The sequence below is a fragment of the Salvelinus namaycush genome, chromosome 42 (genome assembly GCF_016432855.1).
Source record: "Salvelinus namaycush isolate Seneca chromosome 42, SaNama_1.0, whole genome shotgun sequence".
Taxonomy (NCBI): Eukaryota; Metazoa; Chordata; class Actinopteri; order Salmoniformes; family Salmonidae; genus Salvelinus; species Salvelinus namaycush.
In genome coordinates, this window is record NC_052348.1 from 10,820,001 (window position 1) to 10,837,589 (window position 17,589).

The window sequence follows — 17,589 nt, forward strand, 5'->3', positions numbered from 1 at the left end:
GTGTTTGTAGCCTATTAGAACATGGCTTCTGCCATAGGTGATCGTGTAGGAGATAAATATAGTCTGAGAAACAGCTTACAATGAAACTAAATATCTATTTGGGTGGACAGAAGATTCATGTGTAGTGCGCCGGTCGAATAATTACTTTGTGGTCTTTTCGGTCAGCAATAAGCTGCCATAAGGGTAAGTTATATTATTGTTTACGTCAAACGTATGTTCATGGAGGCTATGACCAATTCAACAGAATCACCAGGAAATATATCCATGCTTCAACAACTGACAAATGACAACAATGTAACACAGCTCATTGTTGTCATTTTCCTCCTTGATTATAGGCATCTTATTATTATCATGACGAGTATTACGATGTATAATATTATTAGTAGGCTGTTGTTACAGACTGTTATTTTTAGCCCTATCATTTAGATGATTGCTATTACATGCTGATTCCTCATTAACGGCCCTGCTAGTAGTGTAATATTGGTACCTATAGGCTAGTATCGTTGTTGTTGTCATTCAATATCACCAGGAAGAAATAAACAAATAGACTAAGCACACACTACTAGGCTGCACTATCTTGATAATAATAATTGTGGGCCTACTAATAGGCTAGTATAGTGGAATAATTACTCAACATTGAGACCACCGAGTTAACCACAATTGTTATATACTCAACATTAACAATGTGTATTATTTATTGCTGCTAGTGACTCCATTTTCCATGTTATAAAGTGATTCTCTATTTTAAATATTTTTCTAGTAACTGCATAATAGCTATAGGCTACTCTAATTTGATGGTCTAAGTAAAAAAAAAACTAGCCTTTCTTTAGGCTCCATGACCAACCCTTCTAAAGATGTAAACATGGTGGCAGAAATAGCATATATAGGCTTGAAATTCCATTGGTTAATTATGGCATTCCACTCTTCTCGCCCAAAACACAAGAGGCCGAGACAGAGCGGAGCCGGGAAAAATGTGGATTTTGACGTTAAAAGCTGGTTGGTCCGAGGAAGGTAGATTGTCGAGGCTCGAGAGAGAGGGCCCAGCTATCGGATGTTCGTGTGATTGATAGCGTGCCTATCAAAATGCGGCGCTGAAGTGCCTTTTTAGGGTTGGGGGTTGAGGGCGGACGATGAAACCTGTAGCCTTTGCATAAAATCATTTTGGATATGACTAATATCCTACTTTTGATAGAAAATAATAGCCTATTGTTCTATAAATAGGATAGATAATTTTGTTTTGAAACGCACGTTACTAATCAAACATTACAACGAAACCAAAAAAACATTACGTCTACAGCCTGCTTCACTTATCAATGTGTGTCAGCTGCGCAATTATAGACTAGGCCTGCAACATAAAAGCCTGTAACATAACATTTTGTATTTCACATGTCTATTTCACACTTTTGCCCTCTGCATCACAGCTTGGTAAATATGTATTAGAGAGTAGACTGGATTTAAACTGTTTGCCCTAAGAATAATCGATACTTGTCCTTTGAATGCATGGTTGGTGAGTAAACAGACCTCAAATAGGCTACAACAGACCAAAGGATTCTTCACGAGAAGCTATGCAATTAACGTGACATCTACAGCAACGTAAATCAGAAGAGGATTGGACACGCCGAAGATTTACAGTCCATCCGATTGCATTAGATAATTGTAACATGAAATTGGCTTGTTTCACGAGTCCGAAGTATGATAATTATGAATAATTTGTTGTCTGTCCGTGTCAAGATGGCGTCCGAAATAGTATCAACTGGCTATCGTGATAAAGAGATGAAACTGACCTGCTGCTGTATTATTTATAGAAGGATACAACTCATAGGGCAACTCATAGACCTATAGGCTACATACTTTGTTTTCAGCCGGTTGAGCTCACCATCCTCAAATCAGTGTAAATGCAGTAGGAAGCAATAACCTGGTCCAATGTGCCAATCAAATGTGCTACGTTTTGATTAATCCTCTGTGCTATCCCAAAATAATATAGTTTGCAGGATGGCTGGTATGCCTAGGCCTACAATAGCAAAGCTTTTCATTTCCTTAATTGCACACCGCATACGATCAAAATGAGTGTGTATGGGTCAATACTGTTCTTTGTTCTCTTGTTTAATTCCCTCTAATAACGGCAGTGGACTGGACTTACAACATGATAGACTTCTCTAAGTGTGGAATAAGATTTTTCCCTGGTATTACAAACATCTGCGAACGATTACTTCATAAAACCCTCCTACCGAGTTTTTTTCTCCTTGCAGTCTCAACGAGGGCGGGTAGACATGTTGACGTCGGATCAGATGGTTCGAAGCTATCCTGCTGCAACACTGAACGTAATGACGCGGTGCGTTCCACTCGCAATCTGGAAAGAGGATCATTCTTAATGCATTTTTTCTATCAAACCCATATAGGAAAACTATGGCATCAATTAATTGACGAAGAAGTATGTCAGTATGCAGGGTTATGCGTGTATTTGTATTTTAAGGAGAGACAGGCCTAGACTATTTCAATGCTGAAAAAAAATAACTTTTGCAGACCTATAAAAGTGCAAAGGTGCACTCAAAACAGACTGCAAACGTACTATATATTTGTATTTTATTTAACCTTTATTTAACTAGGCAAGTCAGCTAAGAACAAATTCTTATTTACAATGACGGCCTACTATATGTAACCCACGTGAGTCCAAATCTTTCTATGATGAAGTTCTAGATCGCTTTCCTCTGTTCAGACGTTGCATTCCTAAATCAGTGGTTGCGTGCCACATCATCGACTGACAGATTGCAATAACATATGATGTGGTTAGCTGATAGGTAAAATACCTATCCAGGCCTTGTAAGATCAGGCAGGCATCAGCAGCGCCTGGACAGAGAAACGAGCCCACTATCTACTGAGCTAGGCCTATGATTGGTCATGGTCCAGCACTAAAACAAAAGCCTATGAAACGTTGCGTCATTGTGGGAAAAAAAAATATTCCAACAGTGCAACTTTTGATTAAAAATAAGATATTGCGCTGCAGTGGGGATATATTTAAATATAGCTGGGACAAATATGTGATTACTAAGAGGATAGGGCACAATCAACGAATGATCTACAGGGCACAGACCGAGTGACATATTCATGCGTACATTTTTGTTTTACACATAATGAGAGTTATTACGCATACAGCTAGAATTTGGCCACAACTAAAAAAACATATGGCCACATCTTTATTGACACTAGTGGTGCTGGGAGGGGGGGGGGGGGGGGGGGGGGCCTTTGACAACAATTTTGGACCCCCCTTGTGGCCCCCCTAAATGTGGAGTATGAAATAATTTTTACATAATCAATTTTTGCTATCGTTATTTTTCTACATCCGTTATTAGACAGAAAATGCAAATAAATTGGTGAATGATTATGAACATGGTCTTTTGCCTGCTAATGCCTGCAATGCAGTGAAGAAAACGATACGACAACAATAACGTCTAATGTAACTGGCCCCTCTAACAGCACAACTGGCCCCAGTTGAAATGGTCTAGAACCGCCACTGTTTATTGAGCATTTAAAAAGCACATTAAGACCAACAGAATATACTGAACAAATAAGTTGAACAATATGCCAGCACAACCCATAAGAGCATTTTCCGACAATACAACCCACTGGACACAGACATCAGTTCAACGTCTAGCTTTGATTTACATCTGTTTGAGTTGTTAATTAACGTGAATTCAACATGAAATCAACAAAAAATGTCACCAGGTCATTTAGGTTAAAAGTTGGGTGAAAAAAAATACGAAAATCCCTGATGTTGATTACTTTTTTCATTTCCAATCAGTTTTCCACCGGATTCAACTTCATCAAATTGCATTTTTTTGGTTGAAATTACAAATAACGTGGATTCAAACAGTTTTTGCCCAGTGTTAGATGTTAGATGAAATCATGTTCATGTCTCAAGTTTAGTTCCATAAGACTGAGTGGCACGGGTTATCAGTGTTTTCAAAAGCATCAACTGGCACTACAAATTGACTTTCAACAATGCATCGCTGTTAAATAAATATATCAAATTTAGGCAAGATGAAGGATGCATGTCTAGGCTGCAAGTGAAAATATTACTAGGTCTAGATAATGACTTTATTCACCATGATATTTCAATGAAGGATGAGTAAAATCGTGGCCTAAATGCAACAACTAATGAACAAACAAACAAATATTTGCATCCTTCAGTGTGAGACAACATTGCAGAATGGTTCTTTTTGCTTCACGTTTGCCGCGCATAAAGATGATGCTAACTGTTTAGAGATCGTGAAATCAGTTCGAGTCCAGGAGCATCTCTGGACTTGTGTGACCAGAATATTCCGCGACGCTTATCTGTGTGCCATCTCCAACCATAGCGAATAATACGTAAAATATATCCCCAAAAACAGACAACGGACCTGACAACAATTGACCTTTATGCAAAACCCCTTATATGCCTACTTTTACGCGCAATGTTGTCCGGAAGATCAGGCCTGTGCCCTGTGTTGCTGTCAGTTGTGACAGTTCCCAGATGGGACCTGCTACTGTATGTGAGATTGAGTTTCTCACAAAAAAAACTCCCTCTCCATCCAAACCGTCCTCAAAAACCTTCTCCAGGCACAGGTCGGTGTGCCGGCTCTCAGGACAGAGGCTGGTTGTCTTGTCGAAAAGCCCTGAGTGCTCGGCATGAAAGGAACCGCTCGGGGTCTCTGTATAGCCGAGGCCATTATCAGGGGATGGGGAATCGACACGGGCTGTTGGAACACTGATGGCATTTCTTCCTATTAGAGGTCGTGGATATAACGAACCTTATCTAATCCATGGTAAGTAGCCTAAACTACGCGGATTTCTTCATTTGTTTTGAATACATTTCAAGGGACACTTGAATTAATTGTGATATTTATCTTTTATGTTTGTTATAGAGGCTATTTCCTGTCTTGCCTACATGTGATGCACAGTTTTCAGTAACGGCGTTGATGGCAGTCAGTCAAAGTTGACTACGACGATGTAACTCCATAGTTATTGCATTGGCTACCATGTGGAGCGTTGTGCGCTTGTTTGCTCGTTGTAAAGCCGCTCTGTTACCTTGTTATTATAATGCTAAGTAGGCTACTCTGGAGTACCACTTTGACACGTTATAACACTGTAATACTAATAGCCTAATAATAATCACCATCATAATAATAACCCGAATAATCAGAATAATAATCATAATAATAACAATGCATTGTCATTATCATTATATGCGTGATGATTATAATACATATTCAAAAGACAAATCAGAAATGTATGGTTACTGAAATTCCTGCAGTAACACAGGCCCATGTGTGTGTGCTAGCTATAGACTATATGTTGATGGTGCAGATTTTTCGATTTACACAAAATGAACAACGTTGGCATTCAATAGACTACTATAGACCTTTTTAACGTATTCTTGAGGCGGGGCATAGAACGTGTTATTACACATAGAACGTGTTATTGTTTTGACAGTTGAAAAAGTCTATAGACAATGAAATAGAAAATATAATTGAAGAGGGGTAATCTAAATTATGTGCAACGTAGGGTAGAAATATTACAAATGTGTTTTCACGTAGGTTCTCTTTATATATACGATAGGCTACACCCATTGCTATATACACAATGTGTATTAGGCAAATTACTATCCCAAAATATTGTTCTGAACACCCTGACTCATACGGCATCCTCTATTCGCCTGTGGCGCGCGGCACTATGAGATCAAGTGAGAAGAGAGGAGGAGAGGCAGACCTCCCAAGTGGCTGTGGGCATGCGTGTCATTTTAGGGGACTCGGCTAACACTCCATTCATCCCGGCGAGCAGGAGGCGACTGTTCTGTTTTGTCGGTGATAAACATTTTAAACCGTTAATAGAGAACATAAATCCAGTTGGGAATGCTGCACGCAAAAACACTGACCGGAAAATGGCTGCGTTTACACACACACTGCAGACTATACTGCCATGTACGCCTCGCGTCAACATCGTTATTCTGGTCTTGTGGATTTAACAAAATACATTTTCAAACAATACATAACCCTACCCGCAACCTTTTAAAAATGTAGGTAGCACTTATTATGTGTTTCACAATAGGGTACAGTGCAATATATTAGCCTACATTTAAACAAATATATAGGCTAGGCCTACTACTACGAATAAGATTCAGTGAGGGAACATATATATTTGCATGGATTGAGAGAGTTTGACATTTAAATCTACCCAACCTCTCTGCTTGTAAAACTACTTATTCACGATTGACTGTTCACAGTGCATTGAGTAATGTAGGCCTATCATATCAAGGTGTGTGTGTGTGCGTGTGTGCGTGTGTGTGTGTGCTTGCGTGTGCGTGTGCGTGTGTGTGTGTGTGTGTGTGTGTGTGTGTGTGTGTGTGTGTGTCTGTGTGTGTGTGTGTGTGTGTGTGTGTGTGTGTGTGTGTGTGTGTGTGTGTGCGTGCGTGCGTGTGTGCCTGCGCTCAATGATGCATTTTAGAAAGGTTGCTTTGCGTAAAGTTTGTTAGGCTATGCTAAAGTTGATGTCATTTATGGGTAAAGTTGATGTCATTTTTAAACAATGTGCTCGTGTTTGTCTTTCTTATAGGCTATAGCGATATGCGTTGCATTGGTGCTTCAAAATCATCTAGAGCACTGTGTCTTCGTTTTAAAATGACTACATTTCAGACTTAGGTCTAATTCAATGTTCCCAGTTGGGTTTGTAAATAATTGGTGTCCAAATAATTAAGACTGGATACCGTCTAATAGCCATACTAGTTATGTTTTGTTAGCTAAACGCTGTGGATTGACACTGACTGACCTTGGCCAGATTCGAGACATTTTATACCATTTATTTAAGTGGAAGGCGCGTCACCGCGGCATGATGAACCGCCGCGGTAGTAGTGTAATATTTCTTCACTGGGAAATAAACAGACCAGGGACATCACAGAAACGAGTTACCCACAGTATTAACCTTTTAAACTAACCAATTTAAGAAAGGAATAGACAGTGCCCGAACTGTTCGATAGGCCTAACCAAGGCAGCACTTGCGGCGGTGAATGTCTGGTCAACTTGGCTGGAATATAAATTCAGACCCATATGGAATGGGAGGCGTATACAGCCTTCATCAAATCGATATCATAGTTGCTAATTTGCAAAAATTACCCTAACTATAGGCTAACGGTTAAATATTATTCGTTCAGGTTAATGCGTTAAAATAGCACAAAATGATTTAACAAATCACTATATTCCAGGCTTTGTAGACTACTCTGCAAATCAGTGGCTATATTTGCTTTATCGCGCCATTGAATGCAGCTTGCATGCATTATTATCCAAAATGTGGTGTTGAGGGCTACTTTGGAAGAACTTTGAAATCACAAAAAAATATTGTCATTTCGATGTGACAACACACATCAACAATTGAATACCTAAAATGCTCATAGACCGAAATACTCATAGGCCCAAGTTATTGAACTTAACATGTTATCGTCCATAACAACCCTACAAATCAATGTCCATGCATTTCCCATCACTGTACTTCAAGAAACAGATACAAATCCAGCCTACATTAGAATGATATAGCCTACATTAGAATGATATAGCCTACACCATTCACAATGTTAAAGATATTTTTTGAACACAAACCAATGAATAGCATAACGTTGTAATGACGGTGCTTTAGACACACCATTGACAAGAGAGACAGGGACTCGTTCGTAGGACTACAGCATACTAACTTTTAAGATTATTGCCACTTGATCCCCATATTGGAGTCTTTCAAGGAATTCAAAAATAAAACAATAAACATGTCAAAGATGTTCTTCGGTTAATGTTTTTACAGATATCTTTCTAAAATTAGGACTAAAATGGAAAACGGAAACTAGATTTCAAATATAAACATTTTTGACGCGTTTCATGCTTATTTGCATTTTTTTATGTGACATTGTAAGACAGGCAGCATTTTAGAAAATGTACCTCTAGTATGACCCAGTTTTTACATTAAGCAGACAAAATGCATACGTCTAAACCTATCTGTAGCCAAAGGACTATGATTGCATTTGCAAAATCCTGTTAAATGACATGCAACATGCACGAGATAATACATCATATTGCAAATGCTTTTCTGGTCTATTGCTCTTCACTTTGTGTCCAGGGACTGAAGGGGATTTTCTCTTGCTTGCTGTATGAGTGATGGCGAAGCAGCGGTCAAAAGACACCTAGATTATTAGGCTACCCCAAGAGGATATGATGTCATCCCTATTCGGACGAGGTTCATTGACTTCTTAAAGATGGTTCGATTACTCTCAGCAGTTATATCTCCCGACGCAGCTGCAGGAACGCAGATGTCGCTGCAGGGTTTCGCCAAAAACAGAGAACAAATCATTCAAGTCCGTATTTGGCTGACAACTAATGCGCCTGGGGGTTAAAAATGAAAATGTACAAAAACCTGAACTCTTTCTGAGTAGCCTCGACAATTGATGGCAATCAATACAACTTCTCATTTTGTCAATATGAATCTTGCAGCCATCACTATGGAATGCAGACAAAGGCCTCATCGGTTTGACCAGTTGAAAATGTGATAGAGCATATTATCGTCCATCATACACTGTCCCTCTGTGACCAGTTCCCATGCATGGTATGTCAGTGCGTTTCTGACCGGGAGCGAGTTCAGCTATTTCCTTATCTGTCCGGTGGAAGTGGCCGGGATAACTAGGTCGACATGACGGCATCACGCTGTGTAGGTCACAGCGTGTTTCCAGCCTGTGACGTAATACAATAAATATTTACACCCTGTGCCACTTTCCTCTGAAGATTAGGAAAGGGAATTCAGCAAAAAACGAAAGATGTCCCCTATCTTTCTCTCTAAGTGTTATGATCAGGGGCATAAAGTCTAAACATTGAATTCAAAATGCAGAACAGTTTCCTGACTGATCATATTTATTTTCAGGACCAGAATTCTGCATATCAATGTAGGTTATTTTTTAGGGGCCCACATGACATTTTGCCATGCCAGACATTAAAATGTAAGGTCAATCAACTGATTTTGTTCACCGCCTAACAAAGATCTTTAAGCTTATATCAACAGAGGCCATGCTGTGTCCTCTTAAAGACATGGAAAATGAGATCTCTGTAATCTAACAGCATGGTTCTGTGCCATATCTGACCTGAATGGCTACACTTTGGTGTTGTTACGCACCAGATTGTCTCCCAAAACATCAGCAATATTACATTGTTTTCATAGGACACAGCGTGGGACCATAGGCTGTGCCTCCCAAGAATTCACGTGAGAAAACGGGCGCACGCGCACACACACCCACACATACTTTCTCATTTTCTCTTTCTCTCTCTTTCTCTCTCTCCTGGATCATTAATGAGCATCAGGTCAGAGTGGAGCGGTGTTGTGATGGTGATGGTATAACCCCTGGATGGGTCCCTCCAGCCCCCCCGTCAGTCAGTCAGTTAGGGCCCTGTGAGGAGAAAAGAGGACGGTGCATCCGGGGCCAGGTTCCTCTGTCATCCATCATGGGCAGTAATGGAGAGTTTCTGGAGAAGTCTGTGTCTAGCCTGCGTTAAACCACAGCGATGACAACCATCCACATTCTACCCCCTCTCACGCCATCTCTCTCTCTCTCTCTCTCTCTCTCTCTCTCTCTCTCTCTCTCTCTCTCTCTCTCTCTCACCCTCACCCTCTCACCCGCCCACCCTCCCTCCCTGTCCCCACATGTGTTACGTAGCTTTCCGAAAGGGTTCACCGCATTCCCCCTATCTGGTGCAGAGCCGGTGGACCAATATGCAATCTGCCATATTGAACGGGCACTAAGTTGGATCTATGAGTACCCTTTATTTTCTGTGCACGTCAGTCCAGATCCAGTGAGAAACCAAACAACTGCTTTCGAGGTGAGGGTACACAAACGCACACATCCAACACCCACTATGTGTCAACAGGCAACGGCCCGGGTTGATTAATGAGCATGCGGCCCAATGAATGCTTCCTTGTTTTAATTAGGCTGATGACGACGTCACCGTGTTATTTTGACTCTCCCAGTCCCAGAGCACTCCCATCAGCCATCACAAGCACATAGGGACCTGTCATACATCAGACAGGAAGATAATTACCCTTTTTCCCACTGTTTCATCCACCCACCGCTCCTGAACCTTGAACTCTGATATTATTGACTTATTCCACATTTTGTTGTGTTACATCCTGAATTCAAAATTGATTACATTTATGTTTTGTCTCACCCATCTACACACAATATCCCATAATGACAAAGTTAAAACATGTTTACATATATTTTGGCAAATTTATTGAAAATTAAATGCAGAAATATCAAAATTCCAAATTCTTCAAGCTCTGTCAAATTGGTTGTTGATCATTGCTAGACAAACATTTTTAAGTCAATACTGTAACTCGGCCACTCAGGAACATTCATTGTCTTCTTGGTAAGCAACTCCAGTGTAGATTTGGCCTTGTGTTTTAGGTTATTGTCCTGCTGAAATGTGCAGTCATCTCCCAGTGTCTGGTGGAAAGCAGACTGATCCAGGTTTTCCTCTAGGATTTTACCTGTGCTTAGCTCCATTCTGTTTCTTTTTTATCCTGAAAAACTCCCCAGTCCTGAACGATTACAAGCATACTCATAACATGATGCAGCCACCACTATACTTGAAAATATGGGGGGTGGTACTCAGTAATGTGTTGTGTTGGATTTGCCCCAAACAAACACTTTTTATTCCTTCTTTTCACTCTGTAATTTAGCTTAGTACTGTGGAGTAACTACAATGTTGTTGATCCATCCTCAGTTTTCTCCTATCACAGCCATTAAACTCTGTAACTGTTTTAAAGTTACCATTGGCATCATGGTGAAATCCCTGAATGTTTTCATTCCTCTCCAGCAACTGAGTTGGGAACCATGCTCAGAGGGATATTCAATTCTGCAAATTTGTGTCACTGGCCTACACACAATACCCCATAACGTCAATGTGGAATTATGTCTCAATCATTTTTTACTAATTCACTACAAATTAAAAGCCGAAATGTCTTGAGTCAATAAGTATTCAACCCCTTTGTTATGGCAAGCCTAAATACGTTTATTGGACTAAGAAAGTCACATAATAAGTTGCATGGACTCACTCTGTGTGCAATAACAGTGTTTAACATGATTTTTTAATGACTACCTCATCTCTGTACCCCACACATACAATTTTCTTTAAGGTCCCTCGGTCGAGCAGTGAATTTCAAACACAGATTAATTTACAACATTGTAGGTCCTCCATAATACTAACCTAATTGACAGAGTGAAAAGAAGGAAGCCTGTACAGAACAAAAATATTCCAAAACATGCAAAGCAATTCACTTATTGTCCTGAATACAAAGTGTTATATCTGAGGCAAATCCAATACAACACTTTACTGAGTACCACTCTCCATATTGTCAAGCATAGCAGTGGCTTCATCATGTCATGGGTATGCTTGTAATCATTAAGGACTGGGAAGTTTTACAGGATAAAAAAGAAACGGACTGGAGCTAAGCGCAGGCAAAATCCAAGAGGAAAACCTGGTTCAGTCTGCTTTCAAGCAAACACCGGGAGACAAATTCACATTTCAGCAGGACAATAACCTAAAACATAAGGCCAAATATACACTGGAGTTGCATACCAAGATGAGATTGAATGTTCCTGAGTGGCCTAGTTACTTAAATCGGCTTGAAAATCTATGGTAAGACTTGAAAATGGCTGTCTTGAAATTATCAACAACCAACTTGACAGAGCTTGAAGAATTCAAAAGTAATAATGTGCAAATATTGTACAATCCAGGTGTGCAAAGCTCTTAGAGACTTACCCAGAAAGACTCAGCTGTAATCACTGCCAAAGGTGATTCTAACGTGCATTGACTTAGAGGTGTGAATACCGACATGAGATATTTCTGTGTTCCATTTTCAATAAACGTGCAAACATTTCGAAAAACATGTTTTCACTTTGTCATTGTGGGGTGAGAGAAAAAAATATTTAACCCATTTTCAATTCAGGCTGTAAGACAACAAAATGATGAATAAGTCAAGGGGTATGAATACTTTCTTAAGGCACTATATCTGTATGTGTGCGGTACAGAGATGAGGAAGTCATTCAAAAATCATGTTAAACGCTATTATTGCACACAGAGAGAGTCCATGTGACTTATTACGTGACTTGTTAAGCAAATGTTTATTCTTGAATTTATTTAGGCTTGCCAAATACATTTCAGATTTAAAATGTTACAAAACATCATTACACTTTGACATTATGGGATATCGTTTGTAGGTCAGTAACAAAAGAAATCTCAATTCAATCCATTTTTAAATTTGGGCTCTAACACAACAAAGTGTGGAAAAAGTCAAGTGGTGTGAATACATTCTGAAGGCTCTGTATAACCTATAACCCCGACCGTAATCCCCCAGCTACCAGGCATTTGACGCCAGAGCAGTAGTGAAGTCCAAACCACACAGATTAAGCCTGTAAAATGCCTCACCTTAGATATTGTTCTCTTTTTACTCAGATCAAAAGAGGGCTGTGAAAGTTCTCTATGGCTCGGCCAATCACTGGTCTCATGAGTGTCAGGTTTCCCTTTCATCAAATCACAGAGCTGGAAAATCCATTTGGGTCTCTCGGGCTGGCCAATGACACAGAGGCTGCTGCCAAGCTGGCCAATGGGACAGAGGCGATTTTTTTTGTGAGTATGTTTCCCAGAGCCAACTGCCTCAGCACCAGACTACACTTACTTTCCCTTATGATACATGAGATAATCATCTGGTGTAGTACAGCACTTCAGCGTTGCTTGGCCACAGTGCTGTTCAAACGTGTGTGGAAACCCAGCAGAGTAAGTGTCCATTTTAACCTGTCTAGTTAATTAATGATCTCAAAGATTGAAGAGATGGAGAACTTGAGGAATTGTTCCAAAATGCTGGGCTGCAACAAGATCTCACGGCTGAACCAAATTTGACTTCAGATTCTGACGTTAATCCACATTTATCCAAACGTCAAATATTGAAGTGGCTCCAAACATCAAATTTCGACGTTAAGTGTTAAGGTTTGGGATAGGGTTAAAACGAAAGTGTGTGTCTTCCACTGGGATTAAACACGCTACCTTCGGATCCGGAGTCATGGGATTACCTCTACTACTTGATGGTAATAGCACTCACAGGTGCCCCTAGTGGCTGGGTTTGAAGGCATTTCCCAACATCCTCAAGACATGAACAGACGTCCAATTTCGAAGTCAATCTTGAGCGATCTAGCTGTCCAATGACGTGGTCCTTTCTAAGTAGTCGTTCTGTCCATGTTGTCATTTGATTTATAAGTGCTACTGATTAATTTAATTTCCACATTTCCTCTCATTTGAAACAAGTTAAGATGTCATGGTCTGTGCATGCTGTGATTGTTCATCCATAGGTTTCCTGGCAATTGGCTTCCTTGAAATTAGGCCTATGCTATAGTACCCTAGCTTGCTGCTTGACACACAAAAAAAAAAATCTAAATTGAATAAAGTACAAGTTGAACTAGTAATAATATGGATAATGCCATGTAATTATACAATTTATTACAATATTTATAAAGTTGAAAGGAGATACTGTATTATGCGTTGACATGATTAATACAGGTATTTGCATTACATGCCCAGATTGCAACAGTAGGCCTACCATTTTAACAAATAGAAAATGCAAATGTTTTTATATACATGAATAATAGATGAATAAATACATAATTGAATGAATAAACGAGCTTAGCTACATGTTTGGTGCATCCTCACTTAAATTTAGCAGATTTTCGTTCGAAATAATCAAACTTGAGTGTGTTTCAAGGCATAATTTATTAGCCTGAATTCTCTAATTTCGATGAGGCTATAGTTCACGTAGGACTAAATCTATAGGCTAATAAACTATATGGAAATTATGGGCTTAAAAAACATTTAATTTTGGAATCATTGTGAGTATCGGTAGCGCACTTTTTTTGATAGGCAATAGGCGGTATGGTTTGGCCTATATATTGTTTCTAATTAGATCTAATATCCTCCATGAAATGAACCATAGGTATATTATGAATTAGGTTGACAATGGTTAGGGTTTTATGTTTTTATTTGGCGACAGGGATGTAGGCTAATCATTTTTGGAGACAAAGTTACAACTTTTAAATCAAACATCTTCGCTTGAGAAGACGATTTCATTTATTTTTATTTAGTTTTATAATTGAGTTTAAGATATGGCCTATAGTCTACTATAATATGACGGACAACAGCATTTCGCAACATTTATGATTCCGATAGCTAACTCCTACATGCAACTCACCACTTCTTTCCAAAATGTTTCCTTTTAAGCGCGCATAGACTACGTAGCGTATTGATTTAATGAGTGGGTGGCAGATTGATCTGCAACGGAGTGGCCCCTTGTTTATTGGTCGTCTTGTCCGTAGGGCTGAGAACCTGAAGTCTCTCCCGGGTGGCCCAAATTCCAGGTGCCCTTACACTTCCACAACACCCCACTGCTTTCATTACTTGCTGCAGAATGGTTTTGATCATGTTTGCAGCTAACATAAACCCTGACCACACACCTATGGCGCCCTTTGGGTAAAAAGAAGGGCCATTTTTACGCTGCCCGGAGAGGGAGAGGGGGGAAAGAACACCAAGTAGTTGACCGGTGGTCGCCATAGCCTCATACTGTCAGACATGAACATAACAGATTTTATTGTGTCTGCCTGCCACGTCGTATTTCATAATTCGATGACCAAATGTCATACCAAAAATACATAATTAGTATCCCCCTTGTGTAACTAGTTCTTAGGCTATTTAGTCTCCCGACCTCATGAAGTCATGAAGCTCCCAACAATTAGTGCCAATTTGACACCTATGTGTAGTTGATGCATTATGCACTAGTCACACGTTGGCTATAATAGGTTGCACTGGACTAATCAAAAAATTGCACAGAAAGTAAAGGAAAGGGGGATACTTAGTCAGTTGCACAACTGAATGCATTCAACTGAAATGTGTCTGCCGCATTTAACCCAGCCCCTCTGAAAGTACAGCACGGTTCATCAGGTTACTCCACGCAGGACATTGCTAAAATACAGGTGACGTTAACTACCAAAATAAAGGAAACACCAACATAAAGTATCATAATAGCCAGAACAGCTTAAATGCACCTTGGCATAGAGTCTACAAGTTTCTGAAACTCTATTGGAGGGATGCGAAATCATTCTTAGGTAAATTCCATACGTGTGTTTTGTTGATGGTGGTGGAAAACACTGTCTCAGGCACCACTGCAGAATCTCCCATAAGTGTTCATTTGTGTTGAGATCTGGGTACTGAGATGGCCATGGGATATGGTTTACATCGTTTTTTTGCTCATCAAACCATTCAGTGACCATTCGTTTCTTGTGGATGGGGGCATTGTCATCCAATGGGGGCATAGCCATGGTAGCCAAAATAAAGGCACCTTGTTTTGGTGCAGTGACATGAAGTCATAAACATACAGACTAGACCTCCACCCCCCACCCCCCACTCACACACACCCACACCAGGTCTACTACTACTCCATCCCATAGACCAGCCAGTGCTCAACCCCCACACAGACACATCTAACCCTATCCCACCCCAATCCCCTCCCAAACAGCTGATAACCAGTGTTTTAAGATTCCTGACAATTTATCAGCAGCACTGGCCTGGTTACTGGCCAGTTCTCTCTCTCTCTGGCTCTCAGTTCTGAGTGCATTTAAAAGGGAGAGTTAGAGGGGAGTCTGCATGTGAAAACACTAATGTTGGGGTGACTTGTTTTAAAAGATGAAACACTCTTCTGTTGAGGGTAACTCTGCTCTACTTCCATTTATGATTTGATGTATCTGCTCTGCTAGAACCCCCCCTCATCTGACATCTGCCTTCTAGGTACACTTCCTTTTCACAAACCAATAACAAAAAAATACATTATACAGTATCCTACAGAGCTGGTATTACACACCCATGCATGCACTCTCTCTCTCTCTCTCTCTCTCTCTCTCTCTCTCTCTCTCTCTCTCTCTCTCTCTCTCTCTCTCTCTCTCTCTCTCTCTCTCTCTCTCTCTCTCTCTCTCTCTCTCTCTCTCTCTCTCTCTCTCTCTCTCTCTCTCTCTCTCTCTCTCTCTCTCTCTCTCTCTCTCTCTCTCTCTCTCCCTCTCTCCCTCCATGTTAGCTACAGTAGCCTTTGCTCTCACATCTAAATACACTCACAGCCTCATAATGAGAGGAAGTTTACAGCTAAGCCCTGCTTGTAAAGGGAATCTCCTCTCTTCTGACTGTTGCAGCCATGAAGCCTCTTGCCAGACCACCAGCAACAGGTTATTGGGTTACACCACTAGATTACACTATCGCTGGAGCTAGGGGCTCCATGTCAGCTCTGCTCAACTGAGACGGGACCATACCTGGGTTCACATATATGAGAAATCTTTCAATACTTTGAGCGTTTGCTTAAGCCTATCTGGAGAGCCAGGTGAGCTGGGTTTGCACTTTTGGGGCTTTTCTATTGGTTTTGTTGCAAAAGGCAAGCTCAATAAATCACAGGTAGTTTTTTTAATGATTTCAAATAGTATTTGAACCGATACGTTTGCGAGACTCTCCCTCCCTTCAGCAGTCCTATTATAGCAGCTGTAATAAACCGGGGATAGTTTTTATGACATTGACTCCAACGTGCTGCTGATCAAGCAAAGGTGCTCCCGGGAAGACAACTTTAAATCGCCATGTCGAATAGCAGCTCCTCTATTTCAACTAAGTGTACTCCTACTGCCTGTTGTGTTCGTTTTGACGTGTTTCTGAGTGGTAAACTGACCAATGAGAGAGAGTGGACTGCTCATATCTTGGTCTCATATTGCAATATGACTCAGTCATAACGTAGTATTTTGGGTGTTGATATCCACATAAATCAACCAACACACGATACACACCCAGCCGGGTGTCGTATAGCGTCAACAAAGATTTGCTACGACTTTCAAGTACACCCAAATCCTACAGCTGTGTTTGGCTACAGTTGTAAATGAAATTACTGCTCTATGAAATTTAAGAGCAACGAGTCCCCTCCTGTGTTTGCTGTCACTATGGAAACCAGAGTGCCCCTGTCATAATTCATAACTATACATTGCCATAGATTGCTGATGTATAAACTAGTTTACACACGCAATGCAACATGTAGGAAATCATAATCAATTGCATTTGCCGTCAATTATGTTTTGTGTAAATGAAAATGTATTGATTCTGTATTTATTTATACAATGATTTTACTCTGAAATGTAGAAGCATAATTCAAAATTCTGGTCTATAGAAAAAATAAACCACACTATGTTGAGCTTTTTCAATATAATTTACACGGTTTTCCTGGCGTTGGCTGCTCAAAACGCAATAAAACAGATTGAAACAAAACGAAACAAAAGTCAGGAAAGAGATGACATTTTCCAAGAAAACCACAACGATACAACTGTCAAAGTCCTTCGAATTTAGGATTAGAGTGGAACACAAATCAAATTCAGTACAGCCTCTGGGAAGACTCTCTCATTCTCTGTTACTGTACAAGACCTCTATTTCCTCTGCTTATTGGAACTGTAAGGAAATGTGAATGGTCTCA

General features: G+C 40.2%; 1 protein-coding gene across 1 annotated transcript in view; it reads left to right on the forward strand.

The window, feature by feature from the left end:
* Positions 1–4,588: 4,588 nt before the first annotated feature.
* Positions 4,589–17,589, forward strand: part of LOC120035076 (scrapie-responsive protein 1-like) — a 35,716-nt gene continuing 22,715 nt past the window's right edge. The window contains exon 1 of the mRNA XM_038981845.1: positions 4,589–4,802. The gene's annotated coding sequence lies outside the window, so the exon portion shown is untranslated. The remainder of the gene's footprint in view (positions 4,803–17,589) is intronic.